At 34.0% G+C, this 13,029-nt stretch overlaps 1 long non-coding RNA gene across 1 annotated transcript; it reads left to right on the forward strand.

The window, feature by feature from the left end:
• Positions 1 to 1,440: 1,440 nt before the first annotated feature.
• Positions 1,441 to 13,029, forward strand: LOC150039879 (uncharacterized). Its single transcript, XR_016534194.1, has 3 exons — positions 1,441 to 1,532; positions 9,159 to 9,339; positions 12,855 to 13,029. It is a non-coding gene; the product is annotated as an uncharacterized LOC150039879 (long non-coding RNA).

Genomic DNA, 13,029 nt, shown 5'->3' on the forward strand with positions numbered 1-13,029 from the left:
TGATTAATAGAAGGGTTACATTATATTCACCAGACAGAAGGTCCATAACGTCACAAACATTGATACCCTTTCTCATGTTATGGTCCCCATTTCCCTCCCACCCTCCCCCCGCTTATCTTGATTTTCCCCCTTCCCTATCCAATTTCAAATAACCAATTAAGCACATATAAAATATATCAGATAACAATGTAAATATCGTAACAATATGAGATAACCAAGGGATGGCAAAAGAGATGAGCGATAACATAGTACATTAAGGACAACACAAAGACATGAATTTTAAATGCTTTACATTTTTGGCATTTGCCTATTTTGTGGTACAAGGTTTCCATCTTAAGATTTTATAGCATGCCGACTATTTGTACCTACATATTCCTTCTATTGGGACACCACCATTGCATTCCTTTTTCTTTTTACCTACAACTGTATTGTGAGAACTCTCCATGTCTTATTGTTTGGGTTAGAACTTATTACAAATTTACATTTCAGAATTTCTGGATGCAGAGTTTCTAACTTTCACCATCTTCTCTGTAGTGCCATGCAATGGAAAATTTTGTTTCATCTTCATGCAGACAAAGGAATGTGGTGGATGGTCTTCCATACTTTCCTACCATTTGTTTTTAACAGTGCTAAAATGTTGTTGAAACAATAATTAAAATGGCCAGGAGTTTGGCCTAGCAGTAGAATGCTTGCCTAGCATGCATGAAGTCCCAAGTTTGATTCCTCATTCCACATACAAAAAAAAAACATGGTAGAGCTCTAGCCTTGAGAAATCCCAAGCACAGTGCTCAGGCCCTGAGTTCAAGCCCTAGGAATAATAATAATAATAGTAAAAGTGTTTTATCTTCCATTTGTACATTGATTTTGCACTCAGGGACTCTTTGTCTCCTCTCTCTCTCTTCTCTCTCTTCTCTCTCTCTCTCTCTCTCTCTCTCTCTCTCTCTCTTCTCTCTCTCTCTCTCTCTCTCTCTCGTCTGATAATAAAGATTTACACAAAGTTAAATCTACCTGAGAAATTAAAATTTCATTCCTTTTTTTGTTTTAATTATTGCTGCGATTTTCTGACAATTATATATAAAATGTTTCTTCTTCTTCTTTGTTCTGAGACAGGATGTTGCAATATTTAGATACAAGCTGAGCTTAAAATTATGATTTACTTCTTTTAATCTCTTGAGCATTAAAAGAAAAGCATACAACTCAAAGCTTAGTTGTTAGTTTTGGTTGAGTTACACCCCTATCATGCACATTTCAAAATAGACTGGTTGGCAAGGAAAATCAGAAAGAAAACATCTGTGTTGGTTAATCTACTTTATTTAAATTGGCAAAAAATTTTTGTAAAAATCTGTCCACAAGGAAGGAATTCAGATTTATTTTATTAAGTTGAAATTAGTAAATTTCTGGCATAAGTAAATAATGCATGTGTTTGTATTTTTCAGAGATGACTAAAATTGCAAAATTAAATGAACACATGTTTGAACTGCAAAAAAATCAATTTATTATGACCTTTACTTCTGAAAAATCTCTCTATAAAGGTAATTGCACCACTATTATATGTATATGTTTTCATTGTCTCAATTTACTGGTATTCCCAAACCACTTTCTTTTTCTAGTAAATACCTAATATTATGAACTGAGCACCTTTTCACTGATTTTCCATATAAATAAATTTCTATAAGTAGAAATAATTATTTCTATAAATAGAAATAACTTTGTTTTCCATACACTAAGCCTTATTTCCTACAGTCATGTAAACTGATTTCTTTGTTGTTGTTGGTCGCCGGGCTAGAACTCATGGCCTGGGCACTCTCTCTGAGCAATTCAACTCAGGGGTGATACTCTACCAATTTGAGCCACAGCACCACTTCCTATTCCATCTTTTCGTCTTATTTTTCATAATATTCCAGCATGAATAATTTACACTTTTATTCAGTACTTCTATAACTGAATGATGTTTAGACTTTTACTTGCAATTATAATCAACAGTTTAATAAATATTTTTGTGTATGGTTAGTATTCTTTTATTTCTGTAAAGTAGAATATGTAAGCAGAATTGTTGTAATAAGATATGTATGCCTGAAAGTTTAATAGGTATTGCCAAAGAATTAAAAAATAATCATGTTTAATTTTTGTAATAAATTCATGAGAAGCTTACATTTTACAGATTGAAATATTAACAAGTATTAAGTATTTTATATATGAACTTTATATATTTTATATGTGAATTTTATCAAGAATGGCCTAAGAACCCAATAAAGTCCCTATGAAAATTTCTTATTTTTTCATAGTTTTTAGCTAGGCACATGGCTCACGCCTGTAATCCGACTCAGAAAGCTGAGATCTTAGGATCAAGGTTCAAAGCCAGCCCATGCACAAAAGAACTGGAGATTATTATTTCCAATTAACCTCTAGAAAACAGGAAGTGGGGCTTGGCTCAAGGGTAGGGTGGTAGCTTTGAGCTGAAGAGCTCAGGGACAGTGCCCAGGCTGAGCTCAAGCCCCATGACCCACAAAACAAAGCACAGTTTTTTTCATATATTTTTTATTGTAATTAATAGAAGGGTTACATTATATTCACCAGATAGAAGGTGCATTACTTCACATACATTGATACTCTTTCTCATGTCATGGTCCCCATTTCCCTCCCCACTTGCCCGCTCATCTTGATTTCCCCCTTCCCTATCCTATTTAAAAGAACCAATTAAGCATATATAAAATATATCAGATAACAAGGTGAAATATTGTAACAATATGAGATAACAAAGAGATGGCAAAAGAGACAAGAGATAACATAGTACATTAAGGAGAACAATCACTCATTATATGGTTTTTGTTTCTATATCCTGGAGGTCCTTACACATATGGCCTTATGTATCTAGATTTTGTTCTATTGTGAAAAATCACAGTTTTTAAAATTAAAAAATTTCATTTGAAGTTCACAAGGCATCTTTGAGATTAAAATAGTAAACATAGTATTGTTATGAACAAATTAACAAGAGTAGAGGCTTCAGAATTTCAAGATTATACAAATATATGGTACTCAAGGGAGTATTATCTGGGAATGAAACACAAACCAGTGGAACAGAATAATGATTCTAGAAATGAACAATGACACTTATCATCAAATGTACCCAAGACTATTCCTTGAGGAAAGAATGATCTCTGAAAATATTGTCTTGGGTAAAAACTGGATACTCTATGTAGAAGAATGAAGGTGGAACTTAGCCATCACCTTTTAACTAAAATAAAGCCATGTGATTAAGAGAGCTACTTGTAAAAACTATCCAAGCCTTTGAAAAACGATTAAGGAAAAATTTCTTAATATTGGGTTGGAAAATAATATTGACCCTAAAGAAATACAAATAAAAATATAGGCAAATTTCTTTTCATCAAAATTAAGTAAAATATTTGTGTACAGTACTAATGGAGAAAAAAGGTATTCAAAAAATGGAAGAAAATATTCCCAGATAACATACCTTATATGGAAATATTATCTCTCCATATATATATATGTGTTAATCTAATGTGTGTTCATGGTCATATATATAAATATATATATATATATATATATATATAGCAGACAATCACGTATTAGAAAAAGAAATATATTTTTCCTTCTGAATCTGGCTTAGTTCAACAAATATCTCTGGATCCATTTTCTTTTAAATGTCATAATTTCATTCTTATCTCTTGATGAATAATGCTCTATTGTGTGTAAATATTACATTTCTTGATCATTTCATTCATTGGAGGTCATCATATCCATTTGCCTTACCTTGTTACTACCATGATTAGTGCTGCCACAAACAAGTGTCTATTACATCCTAACTTGCATTCTTTTAGATACATACCTGCGTGTTCTCTCACTCTCTCTCGTGTTCTCTCACTCTCTCTATAAATATATATCATATATGTTTGCTCTGTTGATATATAGATCAGTGATATATACATATACATAGAGATATATATCCATTGCTGCGTTGATGTTGTATAGTTTAGTTTGAAACAAATGTTTTTCAATCATGCTCTAATTTTCTGAACTGTTGGAGTTTGATTCAGTAAGTTATTATTTATGTTTATATTTTGTCCCTATGGTTTGCTTACTCATTTCTAAGTGTTAATACAGTAATTTTGGCAGTTTATTATTATTTTTAAATGAGGTTACAGTTACATTCATGAGGTAGTGAGTACTTTACTTCTTGCATATTGTTTCTCCTACATTCCCTTCCCCATCCCTCCCAAGTTGTAAAGTTTATTTCCAATGAATTTTTCTGTGAACATTGCTGCAACATTGGTTCACCCTTTGTCCTTTGCCAGATAATCTTGTTTTTCCATTTCCCTTTCCTGATTCATTTAAGCAAATAGGTACACTAGGTACCAAAGTCAGATAAAACAACAACAGGAATATGACTTCAGTGTATAGTACATTGAAAGCAACACTAACAAGGGTAAATCTTTTGTTTTCCAATTTGGAGTTCATTTTGCTTAGCCTCATTCCTATACTGGCCATGTGTATGGAGCACTTGAGCTATTGTACTCCTCTGCTAGGAAAATTCTAGATATAAACTAATTATTACGAATGAGGGAACTCATGAAGCCTATGTTCCTTTGGGTCTGTCTTGTTTCACTTAATATGATTTTTTTTCAAGCCTTTGTATTTCCTTACAAGCAGAGAAATGTCATCCTTTCTGATGGCAGCATAGAATTCCATTATGTATGTATACCACATCTTGATCCACTCAACTACTGAAGGTAATCTGGGTTGGTTCCATATCTTAGCTATGGTAAATAACGGGGCAATGAACATGGTTGTGCTGGTAAGTTTTGTATGGCCTTGTTTGTGGAAATTTGGGTAAATGCCCAGGAATGGGATTACAGGAGCTCGTAGGGGAGCTCAATAGTTAGTCTTTTGGGGAACCGCCATACTGCCTTCCAAAGTGGATGAACTAGTTTACACTCCCACCAGCAGCAAACCCTTCTGGCCACATTTCCACCATACCAGCATCTGTTGTTACTAGATTTCTTGATAATGGCAATTCTGATTGGGGTGAGGTGGAATCTCAGTTGTTTTGATATGCATTTCTTTTATGGCAAGAGTTGTAGAGCATCTCTTTATGTGTCTATTGGAAGTTCTTATTTCCTCTTCAGACAAGTCTTTTAATAGATGGTTAATAGATGGTCCTTTAATGGATGGTTGTTTCTTTGCAGATTTGATTTTGAGAAATTCAATTTTTTGAGATGTAGGTGTATTTTAGATATGAGGCCCTTGTCTGTTGTATGGCTAGTGAAGATCTTCTCCCAAACTGTGGGCTCTATATATCTTGCTAGCTATGTCCTTGTCCTTACAGAAACTCTCCAGTTTAAGGCAGTCCTATTTGTCCCACCTTTCTTTGAATTGCTGTGATTCTAGGAGTTTGTTAAGAAAGTTTCCACACATGCTGAAGAGCTCAAGTGTGTCTCGTTTTTCTTCCTGTAAAGTTTTCAGGGTATCTGTTTTTACCTCAAGGTCTTTGATCCATTTGGAATTTGTTCTGGTGATGTACAGGAAACAATTTTAGTTTTCTAAAGGTGTTTAACCAATTGTGGCAAAACCATTTGTTGAAGAAACTGTCTTTCTTTCATCCTATGTTTTTGGCACCCTTATTGAGGATTAGGTGGCCATAAGTCTCTGGGTTAATTTCTGGGTCTTCATTTCTATTCCATTGGACTTTGGGCCTGTTCCTGTGCCAGTGCTAAGCAGTTTTTTCTTTATTGTGATAGCTCTTCAATAGAGTCTGGTGTTGTTATTCTTCCAGTGCTATTTTTTCTACTAAGGATTGTTTTTGCTACAAGTGATATTTTTGTTATTCCATATAAAGTTTGGGATTGTTTCCTTTATTTCATTGGGATACTGATGGGGTGTTGCATTGAATTTGTAGATAGCCTTTGGTAGGATTGCCATTTTCACAATGTTAATACACCCAATCCAGGACCACAGGAGATTTTTCCACTTCCTTAGATCATCTTTAATCTTCTTTTTCAGGTTTTTAAAGTTTTCAAATATTATATTGGGTAACCAAGTCAGATACTGTAACACTGTGAGATTAACCAAAGGGCAACACAAGAGAAGAGAAAGAAAACATAGTACATTGAAAATAGCAGTCACTCATAATTAAGCTCTTGTTTCCATGTCCTGGAGGTCCATTAATTTGGCTTTATCCTACATGGCTTTATGTATCTAGGGTTTGAGATGTTGTAATCCTCTGCTAGGAGAGTCCTAGGTTTGTGCTAATTATTACAAATAAGAGAAACCATTGATCTTATGTTCTTTGGGTCTGGTTTACTTCAATTAATATGATTTTTTCTGTCTTTCCATTTCCTTACAAATGGGGTGGTATCATTCTTTCTGATGGAAGCATAGAATTCCATTGTGTATAAATACCATATCTTCATGATCTATTCATCTACTGAGGGGCATCTGTGTTGGTTCCATATCTTTGGTATGGTAAATAGTGCTGCAATGAACATCATTGTGATAGTGAATTTCATATGTCCTTGTTTCTGGACATTTGGTTAATGCCAAATAGTGTAATTGCTGGGTCATAGGGGATCTCTATGTTCACTGTATTGAGGAACTGCCATACTGTTTTCCTTAGTGGTTGAATGAATTTACACTCCCACCAACAGTGTAGTAATGGTCCCACCTGGCCACATCCCAGACAGCATTTGTTGTTATTGGATTTCTTGATCTTGGACATTCTAACTGGAGTGAGGTGCAATCTCAGAGCTGTTTTGATGTGCATTATTTTTATGGCCAAGGATGTTGGGTATTTCTTCATGTCTATAGGCCATTCCTATTTCTCCTTCAGAAAAGATTCTCTTTAAGTCTTTGGCCCATCCTTTATTGGGATGTTTGTTTCTTTGAAGATATTTGGGGGAAGGTTCACTATTTGTTAGCTGTAGAGATATTTTAGATATGAGGCCTTTGTCTGTTGTATGGTTAGTGAATACCTTCTCCCACTCTGTAGGCTTTCAATTCAACTTGCTACCTATGTTTTTTTGCCATACAGAAGCTCTGCAATTCAATGCAGTCCCATTTGTCCAAACTTTCTTGAATTTGTTGTGTTTCTGAGTCTTTATTAAGAAAGCTTCGACCTGTGCTGAGGAGGCCTAGTGTATCGATTTTTCACTTTTTTTTCCCCCCACAGAGATTTTAATTTATTTAGACAGTGATTCTCAAAGTTTAAAATTTATCCTAACTACCATACATTTATTGAGTTGAACCAGATGATCCCGATGATACTCCAATATTTGTGAATTAATTATATAGAAAATAAATAAAAATCTGTTTTTTATGGCTTCAAAACAATTTTATATGCTACCAGACTAGATATTACATGAACAAAAACTATGCTGTTAGTGCTTTGATGACAATAAAGATGTTAATGACTTTAAAATAGCAGTGTTGTATTAAGATGAAAATCATTTATCAGCCATAGAGCTCAGGCCTGTTATCCTAGATACTTGGGTAGAAGATATTAAAAGACCAAGGTTCAAATCCAGCCTTGACCAATAAAAGAGATTCAAAAGACATTATCAACCAATGGCCAGGCACATTGTCCCATGCCTTTTATACCAGCCACAGGGTAAGCATAGGGGTAGATGAAATGGCTTGTACCTACCATCTCCAAGGAAATGGAAAAATCTCATGTAGAATATTTATCAGCATGGCAGGTCTAAGCATTATGCTAGAAAGTATGCAGTGCACAAAATGGGCTCAAAGTATGGCTCAAGTAATAGAACCCCTGCCAGCAAGCTCAAAGCCCCGAGTCCAATCCCCAGTTTACAAAAATTAAATTAGTAAGTTAAAAAATAAAGATTTAAAATATTAAGATCTGATATAAAAATTCCCTATTCTTTGCTTCCTCCCACTCTTTTTTTCTCATATATTTTATTGTAATTAATAGAAGGGTTATATTATATTCACCAGATAGAAGGTGCATTATTCGCAATCACTTTTTTCCATATATTTTTTATTGTAATTAATAGAAGGGTTACATTATATTCACCAGATAGAAGGTGCAATACTTCACATATATTGATACCCTTTCTCATGACATGGTCCCCGTTTCCCTCCCCCCCCTCCTCTTGATTTCCCCCTTCTCTATCCAATTTCAATTAACCAATTAAGCATATATAAAATATATCACATAACAAGGTGAAATATTGTAACAATATGAGGTAACCAAGGGTCGGCAAAAGAGATGAGGGATAACATTAAGGAGAACAATCACTCATTATATGGCTTTTGTTTCTATATTCTGGAGGTTCTTAAATTTAGTGTCATACTATATGGCCTTATGTATCCGGATTGTTTTCTGTTGTAAATCCCTGCTAGGAGAGCCCAAGGTTTCTACTGATTACTTCACAATCATTTTTAAAATATATAATGTATCATGAAAAATTTTATATCAGCATGTTCAAATAAATGTTATATTCTCAGCCTTCCATACTGAATATAAGGTAGTTAACTAGTCTTCTGATAAACAAGCACTTTACTTTTTTCCAGATTTCTCTGTAACAGAAAAATTTGCCTAAGAGAGATCATTTTAGATTTGTCTAGTCTTGGAATCTATCCATTTCCAGTGAAAGGTCATGTCAAAATGTGTTTGCTATTATTTCCTTACTGATGCTTATTTCTCTTCACAATTTCTTTTGCAACCAGCCTATCATTTAAAACTGACTGATCAGTTATATGTCATATTATCCCTATATATGTTTTATATGCCCAAAACAACATTTCAGTAAACTTAGCATTGAGATATGCTTTACAAAGTAGCATCTTGGGTCTAGGAGCATAATTATCACAGAACTTCATTAAAAGTGTAAATTCTGAGATCTTTTCTCAGTCTAAGTGAATCAGAATTTCTGATGCTAAAGCCCAGTAATCTATTTTAAGATCTTGGTAATTCTGATGTTATCTAAAGCTGTAGAGGAATTTCTCTGTATTTACACTGCCCTAAGGTACATGTGACCCAACATCATTTTCATAAAATAATATGTACTTAGATGTATTGCTTGTATTGTTCATTTATTCTATTCTCTAAGATGTCAAATGTAAAAAAATAACCATATGGAAATACAGTGAGGATAACTAAAACTATAATTTTCAATTTTCTTTAGTGTTAAATGTGGCTACACGAAAAGAAAAGGAACTTTGAACAAGAATAAATGTGGATTAATTTATGGACAAAACTTATGAACAAAATTTATGGACAAAAATTACTTTGAATGAGTTTTCATGATGTGGGTGAACCATACTCGAAAAACTACTGGTAATAGTGTAGACTTTCAAAGGCAGCAGGTGAGGTGTTTTTTTTTTTTTTCCGTTTCTCTTCTTTTCTGTTGTTTCTATTCTGTTTTGTTCACCAGTCCTTGGGTTTTGAACTTGGGGCCTGGGTGGTGTCCTTGAGAACGTTTGCTCAAGTCTTAACTCTCTACCACTTCAGACCTGGCTACACTTCTGGCTTTGTTGTTGTTACCTGGAGATAAGTCTCATAGCCTTTCCTGACTCAGCCTGCTTTGAAACAGGATCATCAGATTTCAGCTCCTAAGTATCAGAGTTCAAAATGAGCCGCTGGCACCCAATATTAATTTTCTTCTTATTGCTTCTCCCGGTCCTGTCTTGCCATGTAATGAGTTACAATTATTTTTTTAAATCACATATAATGAAAATTCTACAGTACTAAAAAAATCCCACTGGAAAACCAATACCAAAGTTAAAGAAAGCAAACACATAGAAAAATAATTTAATAAGTATGTGTTATGTTAAAGCATTTTCTGTTAAAATATAGCGGTACAAAATATCTGGAAAGAATTTTAAAGATAAGATTTTGGATAATCAAATATTTCCTAAAATCAAATTATACTTTGGTTGCATTTTACTGGAACTAGAGAATGTTAAGTTTTATTAGACAAGATTATACTGAGTAAAATAAAATAAAATCTAGATTACCACTGACTTGTAAAATATCATTTTCAACTTTGAATGTTTCAAATTTCTCCAGAAAGTATACTAAATCTAATATTTCAGAGTTCTGTTTGAACAACATAAAATGTTTGATATAGTTTTTATCCTCTTAAAGATATAATTGTAAACATTAAATTTTCCATTTTACATACTGATAGTAAACTATTAGGTAGAGATCAGGCAAGAGATAATAAAAATGGGTCAAAAGTGTAGCCTAGTGGTAGAGCGCTTGCACAGCATGCATGAAGCTCTGTGTTTTATTCCTTGGTACCACATACACAGAAAAAATCTAGTAGTGAGTTAGAGCAATAGCCTTCAGAAAGCTCAAAGACAGTGCTCAGGTCCTGATTTCAAGCCACAGGCTTGGCAAAAAGAAAAGAAAGAGAGAGAGAGAGAGAGAGAGAGAGAGAGAGAGAGAGAGAGAGAGAGAGAGAGAGAGTTCATAATTATTTTGTTGTAATTTTAACCTGAGATCAAGATAATCACTGTTCAAGTCCAGTCTGGGCAATAAAAATTTCTGGAGACACTGTTCTTAATAAGAACTGGATAGGGTACAGCTTACCTGTTATCACACTATTTAGGAAGCCTGAAGATAATGACCGAGACTTGCAAGCCAATCCAGGAAAAAGGAACTCTATTAAAAATAATAATAAAGAAAGAAGGGAGAACACAGATGGTAGAGTGCCATAAATTCAAACCTCAGCACTGCAAAAAAATGATAATAAGCAAAACAGGTTTTTTGTTTCTTTATTTTTGTTTGTTTGTCAGTCATGGAGGTCAGTGTGCATAGGAAGGATTTGAACAGCAATCCTCAGATCTCAGCCTCCTGAGATTACAGGTATGAGCCACCGGCCCTCACAACAAAACAGTTCTTTAGTGTGAGATTATTCTCTACAACTGAAAAACCCCTTAGGTAGTATAGGTTGTTAATGCTGGGGTTATATAAAGTAGATCCAACTCAACTTCTCTTTGCACCTGTAGATAAATTCCCATTAGATGTAGAGAATTAGTTTCTTATAAAAGTTTAAACAATCATTTTTCAGTTAAAACTTTGCAATTGCCAAGCACTGGTGACTAACACCTATAAATGTAGCTAGCTATTTAGAAGGGTGAAAACTGAGGATTGCAGTTCAGAGCTTGCTGGGAGAGGAAAGTTCATGAAATTCTTATCTCTAAGTAACTACCAAATGATGATAGACAAGTGGTAGACAAAAAGCCTTGAAAAATATAACTCAGGGACAACATCTTAAGTCCTGAGTTCTTGCCTTTAAAAATACTTATTTTAGGGCCAGGAGTATGGCCTAGTGGTAGAGTGCCTGCCTGGCATGAACGAAATCCTGGGTTCGAATTCACAGTACTACAAACACAGGAAGTGATGATATGGCTCCAGTGGCAGAACACTAGCCTTGAGAAAGCTAAAGGACAGTGCCCAAGCCATGAATTCAAGACCCAGGACAAGCAAAAATTACTATTTTAATTGTGAATGCATTTGTAAACCAGTGCTTCTGAATTTTGTCTACCAAGTACAAGACACTGGTACTTTTTTGAATTTAAATTTTACTATCATCATTATGTATAGGGGGGTTTACTGTTACATTCCTAAGGTAGTGAGTACATTATTTCTTGAACATTGTTACCCATTCCCATCTTTTCACTGGTACTTTTATATAACAATTCTTTGGCCCCCATACACAGGCAGAAATTGTGAAACATGATCCCACTATTGATGAAAATATAAATGAAATCAACTTATAACCAAATAGCTATTTAATAGAGTTGATCCACATTGGTTCTCCTCAAATGTCCATTATTACAATAATGCTCTTTCAGAGAAACTATAAATGATTCTTCTTTATTATCCTCTCTGGTAGAATTTTCTGTGATGAGAATGTTCTATATTTGTGTGCTTCAAAATGGGACCTATGATCCATATACAGAAAATGATTGACAATTTACACAAGCTTTACAATTTACACAATCTTAAAATTCAGTTAACATACATAGTTCCTGGCTGTCATATAGGAAAATACATTCAAGAATTATCAGTGGCCATCTGGTTGATTTCATAATTACTAAGACGTTGTTAGTACTACAACTATGAGGAAACAACTTTTCCAACTTATTTTCACCATAATAGCAAATAACTAGAATTTTTATTAGGGTTTGGAAATACTTGTTGCTACATAATTTCAATAGAAATTATGGAGCCGCTGGCCACTAAGATCCAGTGTATTGATACTAGGTAGTTTATTGATATTGATAGTTTCTTATCCATGAAGCTTACTGCCATTTCAAAGTTCTATTTTACCACTGAGAAAAATATCACTGATTTTGCAATCTAAAAACATATAGATATTCTGAAAAATGCAACACTTTTCTTTCAAAATACAATCATTGTAAACACCTCTCCAATATTCAGAACTGCACTAAATTAAGGCTTCAGAAATTCTTGTAGGGATGTTTGTGGCAACAATTTCTTGAATTTTCATCTACTCAGGAATCAGAAATTGAAAGGTTCTTGATTCAAAGCCAGACAGGGAAGGTTAGTGATCCACTGTCTCAACCAAAAAGCTGGATGTGGTCACACAAAACTGCAATACATGTACAGCCTCCCTATGTCAGTATAAGGAAGAGATTCACATTCTAAGACAAGTTCTCAGAAGAAATTCAAAGTCCTATTTTAAAATAACTAAAAAAAAAGACCAGTGAATGCCTCAAGTAAGAGAGAACCAAGCTACCAGAGGGAAGGTCAACTTCAAAAACCAAGACTGCAAAAATAAATATAATTTTTATGTATGTAGATGAAAATTTAGTAAAATAAAGATTGCAATTACTTGATTTATTTTCAGAAAACTCCTTCATTGTATCAAATGAATTGGAACTGTTAAGATCACAGATACCTTTTTTTGCTGTTGGTAAGAAATGTGCTCTATGTTGATAGTCCAGCTTGCTTCTACTTGCTGATACCCCTGTAAAAACCTGGAGTGCTGTAAAATCAATTAAATGATATTTGTGCTTTGAAAA

This window comes from Megascapheus bottae, unplaced genomic scaffold (genome assembly GCF_031878675.1).
Source record: "Megascapheus bottae isolate mThoBot1 unplaced genomic scaffold, mThoBot2.hap1 HAP1_SCAFFOLD_94, whole genome shotgun sequence".
NCBI lineage: Eukaryota > Metazoa > Chordata > Mammalia > Rodentia > Geomyidae > Megascapheus > Megascapheus bottae.